Raw genomic sequence first — 14,421 nt, 5'->3', positions numbered from 1 at the left:
TATCTTCCATTCTTCCTCCTCCATGGGGCCATGTCTGAGAGAATCATGAGAGGCTGAGAGAGACAGAGAGCATCGTCCACCATCAAGAAAGTCGTCTAATCAGCGCCGTCGTCCTGTCCCCGCCGAATCAACAAATCCTAAGTCGTCACAACAAACTCTAAACGGAGTAGCACTCCAACCACCGAGAAGCAACTGAACAATATCTTTTTCGAAGGTTAGAATTTGATTTTCAAATTTTTGTAGTTGATTAAAGGCACATATATTAGTTAGATTCACAAATTAATATATTGTTCAGCCATTTTGCGAAGAATAATCCATTTTTTTAATTTCACATAAGTTGACAAACGCTCTTTGTAGTCTGTACATTTTTTTAATTTTGCGAAGAATATTGTCTCTAATTGTTGTTGCTGGGCTGGTTAATTAGGAAGACGAGTTTAACTAAAATTATTGTATCTGATTGTTGTTGCTGGTCTGTGTTTAATTAGGAAGATGAGTTTGACTAAAATTATTGTATCTAATTGTTGTTGCTGGTCTGTGCTTAATTAGAAAGATGAGTGTGACTAAAATTATTGTCTCTGATTATTGTTGCTGGTCTATGTTTAATTACAAAAATGAGTGTGACTAAAATTATTGTATCTGGTTGTTATTGCTGGTATGTACTTAATTACAAAGATGAGTGTGACAAAAATTATCGTCTCTGATTATTGCTGTTGGTCTATTCTTAATTACAAATACGCTTAATTATAAAGAAGTGTGACTAAAATTATTGTATCTAATTATTGTTGCTGGTCTGTGCTTAATTATAAAGATGAGTGTGTAAAAAATTATTGTCTCTGATTATTGTTGATGGTCTGTGCTTAAATAGAAAGATGAGTTTGACTAAAATTATTATCTCTTATTGGTGTTGCTGGTCTGTGCTTAATTAAGAAGATGAGTTTGAATATAATTGTTCAATAAAATTACTGTATTTTATTGTTGAATATAATTGTTGATTGTTATGTTTATATAATTGTTGATTGTTCAATAGGATGAGTTTGAATATAATTGTTGATTGCTACGTTTATATGCAGTCAACAAACAATGAATAGCCCAATGAACTAACGCCTGATGATGATAAATCTGGTGTGGATTTAGATTAAGCATGGTGGCTGTTTTGAATTTTCTTTAGTTTTAAAGTGGTTATTTCGGTCTTTATTTAATTTTAAAGTGTATTTATTTTGGTTGTTTGTTAGATATTTCTAATTATCTTTATTTTTATGTTTAATTATTGGGACAAGTTAAATTTGTATTGAATTTGAATGTGATGTCTTGTTATTTTAGATGATTGACTACTTTATACTTTATTTTATAGTAATTTAAATTCTGTTTATTAGTTTTAAAAAAATCGAAAAAACCGATCGAACTAAACTGCTGTTGGTTCAATTCGATTCGATTCGGTTGTGCCACAAACAACAAACTAAACATTGATGTTAGCAGAAAATTGAACAGATCAGTTCGATTGGTTTTTGGTTCAAAATCGAACCAAACCAAACCGATTACACCCCTATTCTATACAATCAATAATAGCATATTCAAAATATTTTTTATTTTTCTCTAATAAGCTATCTTTTATTTTAATTTGTAATGTATTCAATTTGGTTTTTATGATTTTTGTAGTATGAATTTCTTAAATGTAAATTACACCCTTTTGTATTATTTAATTTTTTAATTTTTATTCTTTTCAATTTTCTTAAAAATCTATATAAAATGAAGCAAATCATTTGCTCTAAAATAGCCTTATTTAAAAGAAAGGCTAGTTAATAAGAAGGCATATGAGTATCTTACTTATTAGAATGTCGGATAAAATAAACAATGAATAATGTTACGTGGCTAATAAATATTTTCTTTTTTAGTATTTGGCGATTAATAATTTGTATTCATATTTATAAAGATTTTGTACATAAAAAAGTATATAATTTGTACATATATTTAGTGGCGAATTCAGAAATTTTAAAAGAGGGGGCAAATTAAATATAACATAACAAAAAATTAACAAAATATAATTTATAGTATATAGGTCAAAATTAATATATAGAAATCAACATTTAACTATATACTTTAGAATTTTGGTATTTTTAAATTTGTTTTGTGATATTTCATATAACTAAAATATCAATTTACCATTTGAAATAAATTTTGAAGCATTCTTTTTTTCAACATATATAATTATATAATCTGCTAAAAATTCATCTTTCATCTTATTTTAAAGTCTTATTTTAATAATTTTATTATTTAAAAAGTCTATTCAGTTGTTATTGTTGTCATAAAAAGAATCAAAACAATAAATTTTTTTATAGTTATTATTTTTTTACATTAATCCAAACTTATTTTTTTTCAATAACTTTTTAATTATTTATTTATTTATACGCTTTCTTTGTTTTTTAAAATTATTTGTTAATTGCTACTAATATATTATAATACACATTATAATTTATACATATTAAGTTATTAACATATAAATTTTTTTAGTATATAATATACTAAAATATATTTAATCTATAATATATATATTAATTATATAATAATAATAAACTAATAATATTAAGTTTTAAAAAAAAAACATGAGGAGACCATGACCACCTTAGATTTGCTTGAATTCGTCTCTGCATATATTTATCAAAATATATATACCTAAATGAATATCGTTTATATTCATATTTTTTAAAATTTGTACACATACATAATACATTAGTAAAATTATTTGTTAAGAATAATTTAATATTTGTGTTGATTAAATAATAATAAAAAATATTAAAAATTGTTCGCCTAAAAATTTTTTATAGACAACAACGAAGCGTTTGAAAAAACTCACTGAATAGCACATAACTTGCAAAAAAATGATAAAATTTTGGGATAGAGAATCTCAAAGAGTAGGAGCCTATCTCAAAATTCTCTTAAAAAAATATGAGCCAAATATATATAATGGGTACGGTTAGAATAGATGCGCAAATTTAATTATTTAAGTTAACTATTTGTATGTTTTTGTTAAGAGGTTTTTAAAAGTTGATGATGATGGAAAGCAACGAAATATAATTATTGGAATCTTATTATAGGGAACAAAACCTAGCCTTGTGTTTAAAGGCGGGGTTGGAATCTTCTTGGAGCAATGAGAAACTTGATTATATAGATTGAAGGGGAACACGTTTGACAAATTGCTAATTCAACATACATATGTAATAAGAAATATGTGAGAAAAAGCGGCCATTTACGAAAAGCAATGATTCTTAAATTGTACATTCGGAACTAAGATCATTACCCGGAGGAACCATGAGTTGGTATGTATGTAACCATTGATATTGAATCAATTCCGCTAGAAAATTAAAAAGGGTCTAGCCAATAATAAGCTAATAAATTTTTTGAATTATATTCTATACTAATTAATAATATTAATTGTCATTAATTAGTGGTTATTTTTTTTTTTAAAACATACAAAATTATAATTATTAATTGTCTCTTCTTACTCTAATTCACCTTTTATCATTTATTATGCAACCACTAATTCTTCTTTTAAAAAAAATTTCGAAACTCTAAAAACCAACAAGCACCAAAACATAAGATAAAGAATCATCTAAATCATAAGAAAAAAAACATATAAAACATAGAAAAAATAATCATCAAAAACTAATAAAAAGAATCATCCAAATCCTAAGAAAAAAACATACAAAACATAAGAAAAAGAATCATCCAAAACTAATAAAAAGAATCATCCGAAATGTAGAAAAAATAAACATAAAAAACTAGTTAAAAAATAATTCAAAACCAAATAGGAGGAGGAGAAGAAGAGTCACAGAGTGGCCCGCGACGACATCTTGCTTGGACAGCGTTGCGTGGACAGTGGGAGAACTCATAGTGGCGTGTTGCGATGAGTGGAGGAGTCGTCATAGATCAAAGTAGTTGATCGCGCGTCGCGAATGGAGACCTGATGGTGGCTGCGTCGCGATGGATGGTGAGTCGTGGGGTGTGAGTGGCGAGCGATGGGGAGTCGCGAGCAGTAAGGGTGCGTCGGGCGAGCGATGGGAAGTCACGATGGGATGCGAGGAGGGTGAAGTAGAAACGCGATGGTGGCTGTCTTTCCTGTGCGAACGGCAGATGAGGTGGCGGATCGGAGAAAGATGCAAGGACGACCAGCGATAGTGCGCGAGGACGGTGCTATGACGAAGCTAGCGGCGCGAGGACGAAACCGCGGCAGCATAGGGCATTGGAAAGAGGGATTAGGATTTGTGGTTTTGTATGGTAAGTAATGAGTGGAAGTGAAAATAAATTAGGATAAGTTTTGATTTAAAAATACCATTAATGTCAATTAATCAAATTTTGAATTTAAAAAAATAATTTAAAATTAATCAACTTGGCTCCTTATACTTTTTTTTTTAATTTTATGATATGGTATAAAAAAATTTATAATGTAAAAGTTTAAAAATTTTGATTTTTATATAACAAATTAGCATAATTGTTATTATTGAATTATAATTATATCTTATTCTTACGTATATAAAAGTTAAAATATAATCTAAAAAATAGTGGAAAACAGATTAAGAAATATTCGCTAAAAATAAGCAAGATATATTATCTAGGATATATTATTATTTCAGTTTTTAATATTTCAATCAAATTTTAATTCGGTTTTTAATATTTTAAATATTTTATTTTTGTTTTAAAAAGTATTGAACATCCTATTTCAATCTTAAAAAATTTTAAATAAGTTTAATGTTATCCTATTTTTTAAATTTGAAACGAACAATTAGCATATTTAACCACTAATAATGTTTGATTTCAGTACATAAATAAAATTGCTCCATCACAATGATTACCAATATAAAAATTTTTCCTTTAATATATTAGAATGTTGATAATTGATTAAAAAATTTGCGATTTTTTAACAAAAGAAGATTGAGAAAAAAAAGTATCACTACTGGCCGATTATGACTGTTGCCAAAATCTTGGTCGCTAAATTTAAAACAGCGATCGATATTGGTCACTAATCATTAGCTATTGATTTAGAAACCGATTTTCAATCAAAACTACTAAATCCTCATCAAACAAAATCAATCGCTAACCAAATCGGTCGCTAAATGGTGATTGAATTTTTTGTCGCTAAATCGGTCGTTGAGATAATCGGTTGCTAATTAACGACTAATATTTTAGTCGCTAATTAGGGACCAACTATTAGTAACCAAATTTTCTATTGCTGATAACGACCAGGTTTTATGGTAGCTAAATCGATCGCTGATCCTAATTTTCTATTTACCTATTTTTTTACTAAATTTTACTTCTGTTATTTTTAAACTCTAATTTTTATATACAATTATAATTTAACAAAATATAAAAATTATCGAACATAGATTTATAAAAGTATTGCTTTTAAAACTAATTACATCATTTTAATATCTCTGATTATTAATCACATTATTTAGATAGTATTTGTTTTGAGGTACTAGGACAGAGATTGAGAGACTAGAATTCAGTATTATGTTTATTGGTATAGAGACTAATATTAAAATTTTAGTATTTTAGTATCTCAAAAAACTGAAATTTTAATAACATTTTATACCTAAAATATCCCATTTCAATTAATTAATTTCAACTTTATCTTTTGTACAAATTAAATTAGAGTTTTATTTTTATTTCAATCTCTGTCTCCTACTTACACCGAACATAATACTAAAATTTATTTCAATCTCTATCTCTCAGTCTCAGTCTCAGTCTCTCTTCCAAAAACTACCTTAAAGTCTTTAATCACTAACTAAAATTATAGTTACAATGACATAATCATTTTTTAGAGGTATGTTCACCATCTTTGCCCTTTCTTGTATTTAATTTTTTACTTTGTAGTTGAGAAATCAAAATTTTAAAATTAAGCTTTTTATTATTGGTTGAAGTAAACAATTATTAAGTTCAAATTCTTTTCCTATCTTTTCCAATCTAATTTTTAAATTATCATTTTTTTCTTATATTTTCTTAATTATTTCTACATATTTTGATCTTGTCAATCAATCAAATGACTCGGAACTAAAACCACGATAATTAGACTTTTTTTTTTTATACTACTTCTTTTTTCATACACTTTTTACATAGCTTTCTTCATAATATTCTTAAATTATTTAAAATTAGATTAATTAGGTCACGAATATCTTTCGTGAGTTGTTTAAGTAGTGTTCTGTATCAAATAAGCTGCATTACTCAATATTCATACTGATATATGGGTAATAGTGTAAATATTTACCATACACGAAAGTCATATTGAGATGTGAAAGCGGAAAAAAATTAATTAATTAGTCGAATAACCAATTTTAATCAACCTTAGTTATACTTGGAAACAATATTTGACATACAAATTGATACCATAATAAAGTCCAAGAGAGATGTGAAAAGCTGAAAAATTCTCTTTAACTAGTGTAATGATATGACCAATTTAAATTCACCTTCAATTTGCTTGGTTATCACATGTTTCACAAAAAATCAGGTAAAAAAGATCCGGCACCAAGAAAATAGGTAAAAGTGACTTAGACGTGAATCCAACTAATAAATACTTTTGTAAGAGAATAATATATAGCCTATAGAGCACGGACATTTCATTAAGTTGCCGTGCTTACGTGTTGGACACATTTTGGATACGATATTTACCGACACTCGTCCGACACGTATGTTTGCTGTGTTCAACCGTGTTTTAATAAAAAATAAAAGATTATTCTTCGGACACGTCCAGACACATCTAAATACCATTACGTGTCAGCGTGTCCAATCTTATTTTTAACATATATTCTTAAAATAAATTTAGATATAATATATATTATTATTTATTAAAACAAAAATTATTTTAAATACTTGATATAATTAAAATAAGACATTAAAAATAATTAAAAATTTTAATTTATATTTTATTATCAATAAAATATCAAAATATCATTACGATTTATCCAAAAAATACTTTATATTTATATGTATGCGTGTCCTCGTGTAATGTAAAATTTTAAAATTCGCGTGTCGACGTATCCCGTATTGTGTCGTGTCCCGTGTCCGTGCATCATAGTATATAGCACTTGGTTTAGCTGAAATCAAAGATTAAATCCAATAAAAAAAATCTAAATTTATTTTTAAACAAATATTTGTTTTCATGCTTAATCAACACAAGATGCAATACCAAGAGGAAAAAATTTACATTATTATAAGCTTAGCTCAAACAACCCATGCACAATTGAAATAAAAAAAAAAACGAGTTAAAAGAGGATGCTACCAATTATATCATGAACCAACTCAAGTCAATTTCTTATATTTTTAATTTTAAAATTCGAAAAAAATAGAAGTAGTAAGATTTTTTTTTTTTATAACAGATCTTTTTTTTTAAAATTAGTTGACTATACCCCTAATTGATTTCTTAGCAAAACCGTAAAATTAATTAATTATCCCAAAAATGTAACCTAATAATAAAAAAATAAAAACACATAGATATTATAGCTCTAACACAATGAGTTTGACTATACTTTGATAAACTTGATCCTCGCTCAATGAGTACGAGTTTAATGCTATATTGAATTGAATCACATTCATCATCAGTACAACTTCGTTCTTACAAACACAGAAAATAAATAATTTTGACACATATATAGATTTGCTTCATTCTCAAATACATATATATACTACAACACATACATACATACATACACATTCATGATTAAGCCATGCCATTGTTTCTTCACATGGATTTCCTTACATGCTGAAGTAACTAGTAGTGGTCAAGGACCCTTATTCACCACCATAACCTTATTATTATTATTATTATTATTATTATTATTATTATTATTATTATTAGAACATGATGAGGATCCAAGAGGCTGATAATTAATATACCTGCTTGGAGCAGAAGTGCGTTTAACCCCTTTTGGCAAGCAAGCTTCAATTGTATTAGTAAATTCAGCATGCCCCTTCTTCTTCTTCTCCTCTTCAGTAATAGGCTTCAACTTCATGTAGTTGTTGTTGTTGGAAGAATCACCATTATCATTATTATGATTATTTTGTCCCAACAAGGGTCTTGTAGCACCCACACTAATAACAAAGGGTGTTGATATAATGGGACTATTATTATTATTATTATTATTCAATACTAGTACTAGGAGAAGGATAATAATGATAAAATTGGCAGTAGACATAATGTTTGAATAATAATATGATATTATTACTATTATTATTATTACTATATGCTATAGTTAGTAATAATGTATGTGTATTATTGTGAGGGAAAAGGGTCTTAAATAGGGTCATGAAGTAGATTCATGATGCCAACTCATTGCTAGCAAGGCATTACTTTTGCTGACTCACAATGCAAAAATGTGACTTTGGTAGTTCACTTTTTAATTTCTTTCAACCATGGGAAGCTAAGTCATGATACTTATTCTCGTGCCTCTCATAACTCTTACATATCTTCTTTAAGATTAGCTTTGACTACTTCTACGTTAGTACTATATATATATATATATCCAAGTATATTCTCATTGTTATTAAAAGAAACTTTAATTTATATATCCTTCTCTAACAATTAGATTCAAGAATTTACAAGATGTATAATATATTAATTAATGGACCATATGTATACTTCAATGATAATTGTATTACGCCCTCTATAAATCAAAACCATTCCTTCATTTTTGTGCTTATAAAGATGCTATGAAAATAATATTAGCAAAATTATTGACAAAATTTTTTCAACAATTCAACGAAATATTTGTGCTTCATGGATAAATGCATGAAGTGATTAAGTATTCGTAATATTTTGGTTAAATTTTAATTTTATATTTAAATTTAAAATGTCTTAGTTTTGTTCTAAATATTTAATTTTATTTTATTTTTTATTCAAAATTAAAATATTTTATTTATTCTAAAAATATATATTTTTTGTATTATCATTTTCTTCTAAATAACTGCAACAATTATAATTGTGGTAGATATGATAGTAATTATACTAATTTAATAATAAAAATGATAAAAAAAAAGGAATATATATAATATTGAAAACATATTTCAAAAAATAACCAAAAAGTATATAAAAAAATTATAAATTTACATAAAAAAAATAAATATTAAAAAATAAAATTAAAATTGAGACAAATGTTAGAAACTAAAAAACAAATACTTAAATCATATAAAAGAAAGGTAAAGAAAAATCATAGGAAAACCAAAGTAATAGAAAATCCTTAGATAGAAGACCAGTATAGTTGACTCTGAATAAGATCATGTTTCCACGAGCAAGCCTGTTATTGGGACACGTGTGCATGTAGTAGCTTACCTGTGTGCTCAAACTCAAATAATTAACCTGACTACTTATCTTTCTGACACGTGTACTCTTCGGAGCATGTTGCAATCTACCTTTATCTTCAGGATCTTCGAACTCACCAACCTGAGACGCCCGACTTTCTTAAATAAGATGAGTGACTGATAATAGTTTTCTTCTTTTTTTTTTTCGTTGGACCGTTTTAAATTTTAAAGTATTATAACGTCACAAACTTATACATATTACCCTTTCTATATATAATATTTAAAGGTTTTTATTCATTATTTAACGTTAGTCAAAATTCAAATCTAGATACAATAGTATATTAAGAAGTATCAGAATTTATCATTGAAAAATGTTAGAAAAATAGTAAAACAAGGTTCAAAACTCATGAATAAAATTAATAGTCAAATTATAGAATTATCATAGTTTCAAAGATTCAAAAACTCGCCAAAAAGATGAGGTTAATTATATTATTTCTAGGTTTATGATCATTAGTTTGGTATAGATCAAAGTTATAAAACAACAAAACAAACATAAAATAAATATGAAGTGATGACATATTACCTTTATAAGAAAGAATTATATTTTATTGAAATCTAATTCTCTTTTTTTATCATTTTACAATAAATATCTAATTTGTTATTTTTTATCTATAAATTTTATCCACACCTTTATAAGGCATGTTTCATTCTCCTCTCCAACCGGTGTGGATACTTCTCCCTAGCATGACGCGTTTTGACGAGTGAGTATGGAGGTTTCAGCTATCATCTCTATCATCAAAGGTAAAACCGTGAGGTCAGGAACAGACACAAGGTGGGCGAGTGGAGGCCTCAGTCCCCAACTTTTTTAAAAAATAATAGTAATAAGTTATTATGTATAATTTAATTTAAAAAATATATTTAGTATTCAGTCTAGTATAAATAAAAGTTGAGTCTAATTTAAATATTAATGACTTCTAATATCTAAAAAGTAAGTAATAATATTAAAAAAATCTGAAAAAAATATTATTATTAATATTTTTTAATTAAATAAAAATTTTCAAATCTCATAAAATGAATTCCTTTTCTTCTTGTGACTGTCTTTTTTTATTTATTTGATATTAATTTTTTCTGTTTCAATTACTACAACTAAGAGATCTTTTTCAATTGTGAATATTGTGAAAAATAATTTCAAAACAAAATAAAAAATGAATTTTTTCTAATTATCTTTTAATTATATTGAAAAGAAAATTGTTGAAAAATTTGACACAAATTCTATTATCGATAAATTTTATGATACGAAAAATCGGCCACTTCGTTAGTAAAAAGTACACATATTTTTTGTACTTTAAAATATATTTTCTATTGGTATATTTTTGTAATACATCTTATATTATATAATTATTTACATAATTTTTAATATTATATGTATTGTTGATCCTCTATAATAATATTTCTAGATCCATTCCTACGTGAGATTTTATATACTAAAATAAATAATATCGTGCTAGCAAATAATCTGAACTGTTACAAAAATAAAAATTGCAGAAGATAAAATCGGACTATAAAATAACCAATGATTCCTAAAACTCCAAAGCTATTTCTACAGAGATGCAGAGAATGATTTATTTGGAAGAGGAAGAAAATGAGAAATGAAAGTTGAGAGAGAGAGAGAGATATTTAAATTATAAATTTAAAATGAAAAAAGATTAAATCTTATTTAAAAGCTTTTCTCTTATAAATTTTTTTTGCTGAACCAAATTCAAATTTTAAATAAATTTCATTTGTCAAGCAAAGAAAAAATTGTTGTACGAAAAGTGAATTAAAGTTCACATGGTATTATTGCATTGTCTTGCCTTCCACGTGTTATTTAACAGGAATATACACTTGTCAAAAACTCATTTCATCACTTATTAATCAAAGAACTATCATTAAAAATATTATATTAATAATTAAAATTACTGACAACAAAATAATTTATGCTAATTTTTAGATTTTTCTCTACCAAAGTTAAAGTCGCTGACTAATAATAATAATTTAAATATACTTTGGACACTTATTAAGATTTTTGAATTAAGATTATCTAAAATAAAAAAGTTGATAAAATGATAAAATAAAAAATTAATTATTTTTAAATTAAGATAATAAAATACATATTTCATGAATGTTATAAAATTAATAATGATTAACCTTTTACTTATTATTTTATCAATTTTTTCATCTTAAAAAATTTAAATTTAAGATTTTTTTGTTGCTTTTTTTTACGGTCACAAATATATTTCTTTGGCTTTCTAATAATAAAGTTGAGGTTGTCTTGCATAATTTTTTTGTTTTAGTATATAACAGTTCATGAAGTAAGTGCCACTTTATTTAGGTTCTTGATCCAATGTTGCGAGGCCCAAATTATTTAACGGCTTTTTTGATTTGCCATTGTGAAGAATAAAGCCCAAGACTGAATAAACACAAAAAATTTTAATTGATAAAATTGATTAGCCACAATGATTCTATCTGTCAATGATAATGGATTAATGGGTTGCCGAACTTTTTTTTTCGTTTTCTTTTTATTTTTTTAATTTTTTTTTATGGCCAGCCTAGAAGGAATGAGTTAGAAAACCATTCCCACTTGGATTTAATTCGGTTCCAAGTTGGGTTGCTGAAACATTTTTTTAATCCCTTACCAACAAACACCAATACATCGTAGATTAAATTTTTTTTTTTATCACTAGTCAATAAATTATCACGTATAAAAAAATTTCATTTTTAATACCTACTTAATCGAATAAGTAAACTAATCACTTTTAACTATTAATCAGTCGGGCCTAATTATTGAACACGTACCTTTGTTGGCCAATCTTTTAAATAAAAGAATAAAACAATAATATTGACCTCCCAAAAATTAAAAAGAAAAACTGTTGCAACATTATATTTTTTGTCGTTATTTATTTTTAATGATTAAACTCGTTCCTGTACAAAGGACAAAGTCAATAAAGTAGTCAATTAATTAAGACCTCCTAGGACTAATAATAATAATAACTTAATAAGAGTTTTTTCGTGTCAAATAGTTTAAGAATATTTATTAAGAAATATAAAATAAATAAAAAATTATTTAAAATATTTTAATATTTTACTAATATTAAATACACAAAAAAATTGTCTTTTTAATTTATTTATGTATTTTAAACGAATTTACAAATAATAATAATATGTGAATGTGATGAGCATCTCTCAACCATTAAGTTTTTTTTTTTTTTTTTTTTTTTTTTTTTATAAAATTTTTTTTTTTTTTTTTAAAAAAAGGGTGTATTGTGTATGAACACACTTTTTTGGACTGGCATGAGTTTGAATATATTAATTGCTCAAATCAAGCACAATTTTTAAAGGTTTAAACCAGAAACCGCCCACTGTTTCAAGCCAAAACCACGGTTTTAGGGGACATTTCACCCTAAAATGTTGGATTAATTATCCTCAAGTCATCGATTAAAAGAAGGTTGAAGCATTAAAATATGTAATATTAATTCATACTTTTCTTAAACAATTAATTTGTTTGAGATCAGTATTCCCTATTTAATGTTAACTAATATGGATGACATGATTGCATAATTTAATAATAACTAATAAGTGATGAATAATACAATTTAGCGAACTTTTTATTTTTGATATTGGAGTAGTAATAGTGTTTTTTTTAAATGTGAATTGTGGGGTATTATTTTTTAACTAGAGAAGTAGAAATCGAACCGTTCAATTTGTTAGAGATAAAGAAATTAAATCGTTTGATTTGTAGAAGTATAGAAATCAGACAATCTGATTTGTAAAAATACATAAATCAGACCGTTCGATTTGTGAGAGGTATACACAAATTAGACCATCTGATTTGTGAGAAATACTGAAATCAGACCGTCCAATTTGTATTAAAAAAATTAAAAAATTTAAAGTATAGAAATCAGATCCTCAAATTTATATACTTTTTATATTTTTTAAAAATACTAAAAATTATAATATTAAAGTATATCATTATTTTTAATTTTATGTCCAAAAAATCAGTAAATTAAAAAGATATACTATATATTAATCAATCATCATAGTCATTGTTGTGCATGCCATGTGAAATCGATGGTTGAACCTAATCTGTATTGGATATTCTTGTTGCTTTTTCTGTCAACATATGCAAAGGAGATAGATTGTCAACCTTTTTTTTATTTATTTGTTTATTAATTATTATCTATTGGTTCGCAATCCAATTTTTTTCCCCAGAAAGAGATAAAAAAAAAGTTAAGAAGGTTGTTAATACATTTTTGGGCTACTATATACCTAAAATATATAAATAAAATATAAGAAAGAGTTGGTGTATTTTTTTTTTTAAATATCTATCATTATATATACACCCTATAAAGGAATAGACTTTTGATCTTTTGAAAACTCAAACCCCCAATTAATTGGTTAAATTAAAATATTAGATATTTATTATTTTGACTAACCACATATTTATAGTTATGCATATTTAATTTATACAAATTAAATCAGTAGCAAGATTATTGCTAGGTTTTAATAATAATGGAGTAATCAGTGAGAGACACAAACATGGCCCATTTTTATCTTTTTATCGGATTTTTTATAAACAAGGTACTTTCCGTGGTAAACATATCCAAATTAAAAGATTCTCAACCCTTTTTATGGGGACTAATCCTAATCATATAACTATTTCACATATTCAAACATTTTGGTAATGAAACAAAAAATAATTCATGTACCCACAAATTAAAATAATTAAACTATTACAGTATATTATTATAACTTAAAGTTTCATATAAATATTCTTAGAATAAAAAGTTATTTTATAAAAATTTAGCTATTTTGTGTCTTAAAAATATATTTTAAAAGTGTATAATAAATTTTTTTAATAATTTTTTTATAAAATATTTTCTTTTATAATATGTTCAAATGTGTCCTTAAAACACATATTAATAAAAACCAATTTTAGAATTTTAACAACAGTTACATAAAGTTCAACAATAAAAAATTACTTCCTTTCACACTTATAATTAATAATGTCACTTTTTAATAGGGTATTTAAGATTTTATTTGTTCCAAAATTCGATCCAAATCAAGACATATTTTTATTAGATTCAAGTTTGTAATTTT

This window comes from Arachis duranensis, chromosome 9 (assembly GCF_000817695.3).
Source record: "Arachis duranensis cultivar V14167 chromosome 9, aradu.V14167.gnm2.J7QH, whole genome shotgun sequence".
In the NCBI taxonomy this organism is placed as follows: domain Eukaryota; kingdom Viridiplantae; phylum Streptophyta; class Magnoliopsida; order Fabales; family Fabaceae; genus Arachis; species Arachis duranensis.
Note: the sequence above shows the minus strand (reverse complement) of the source record.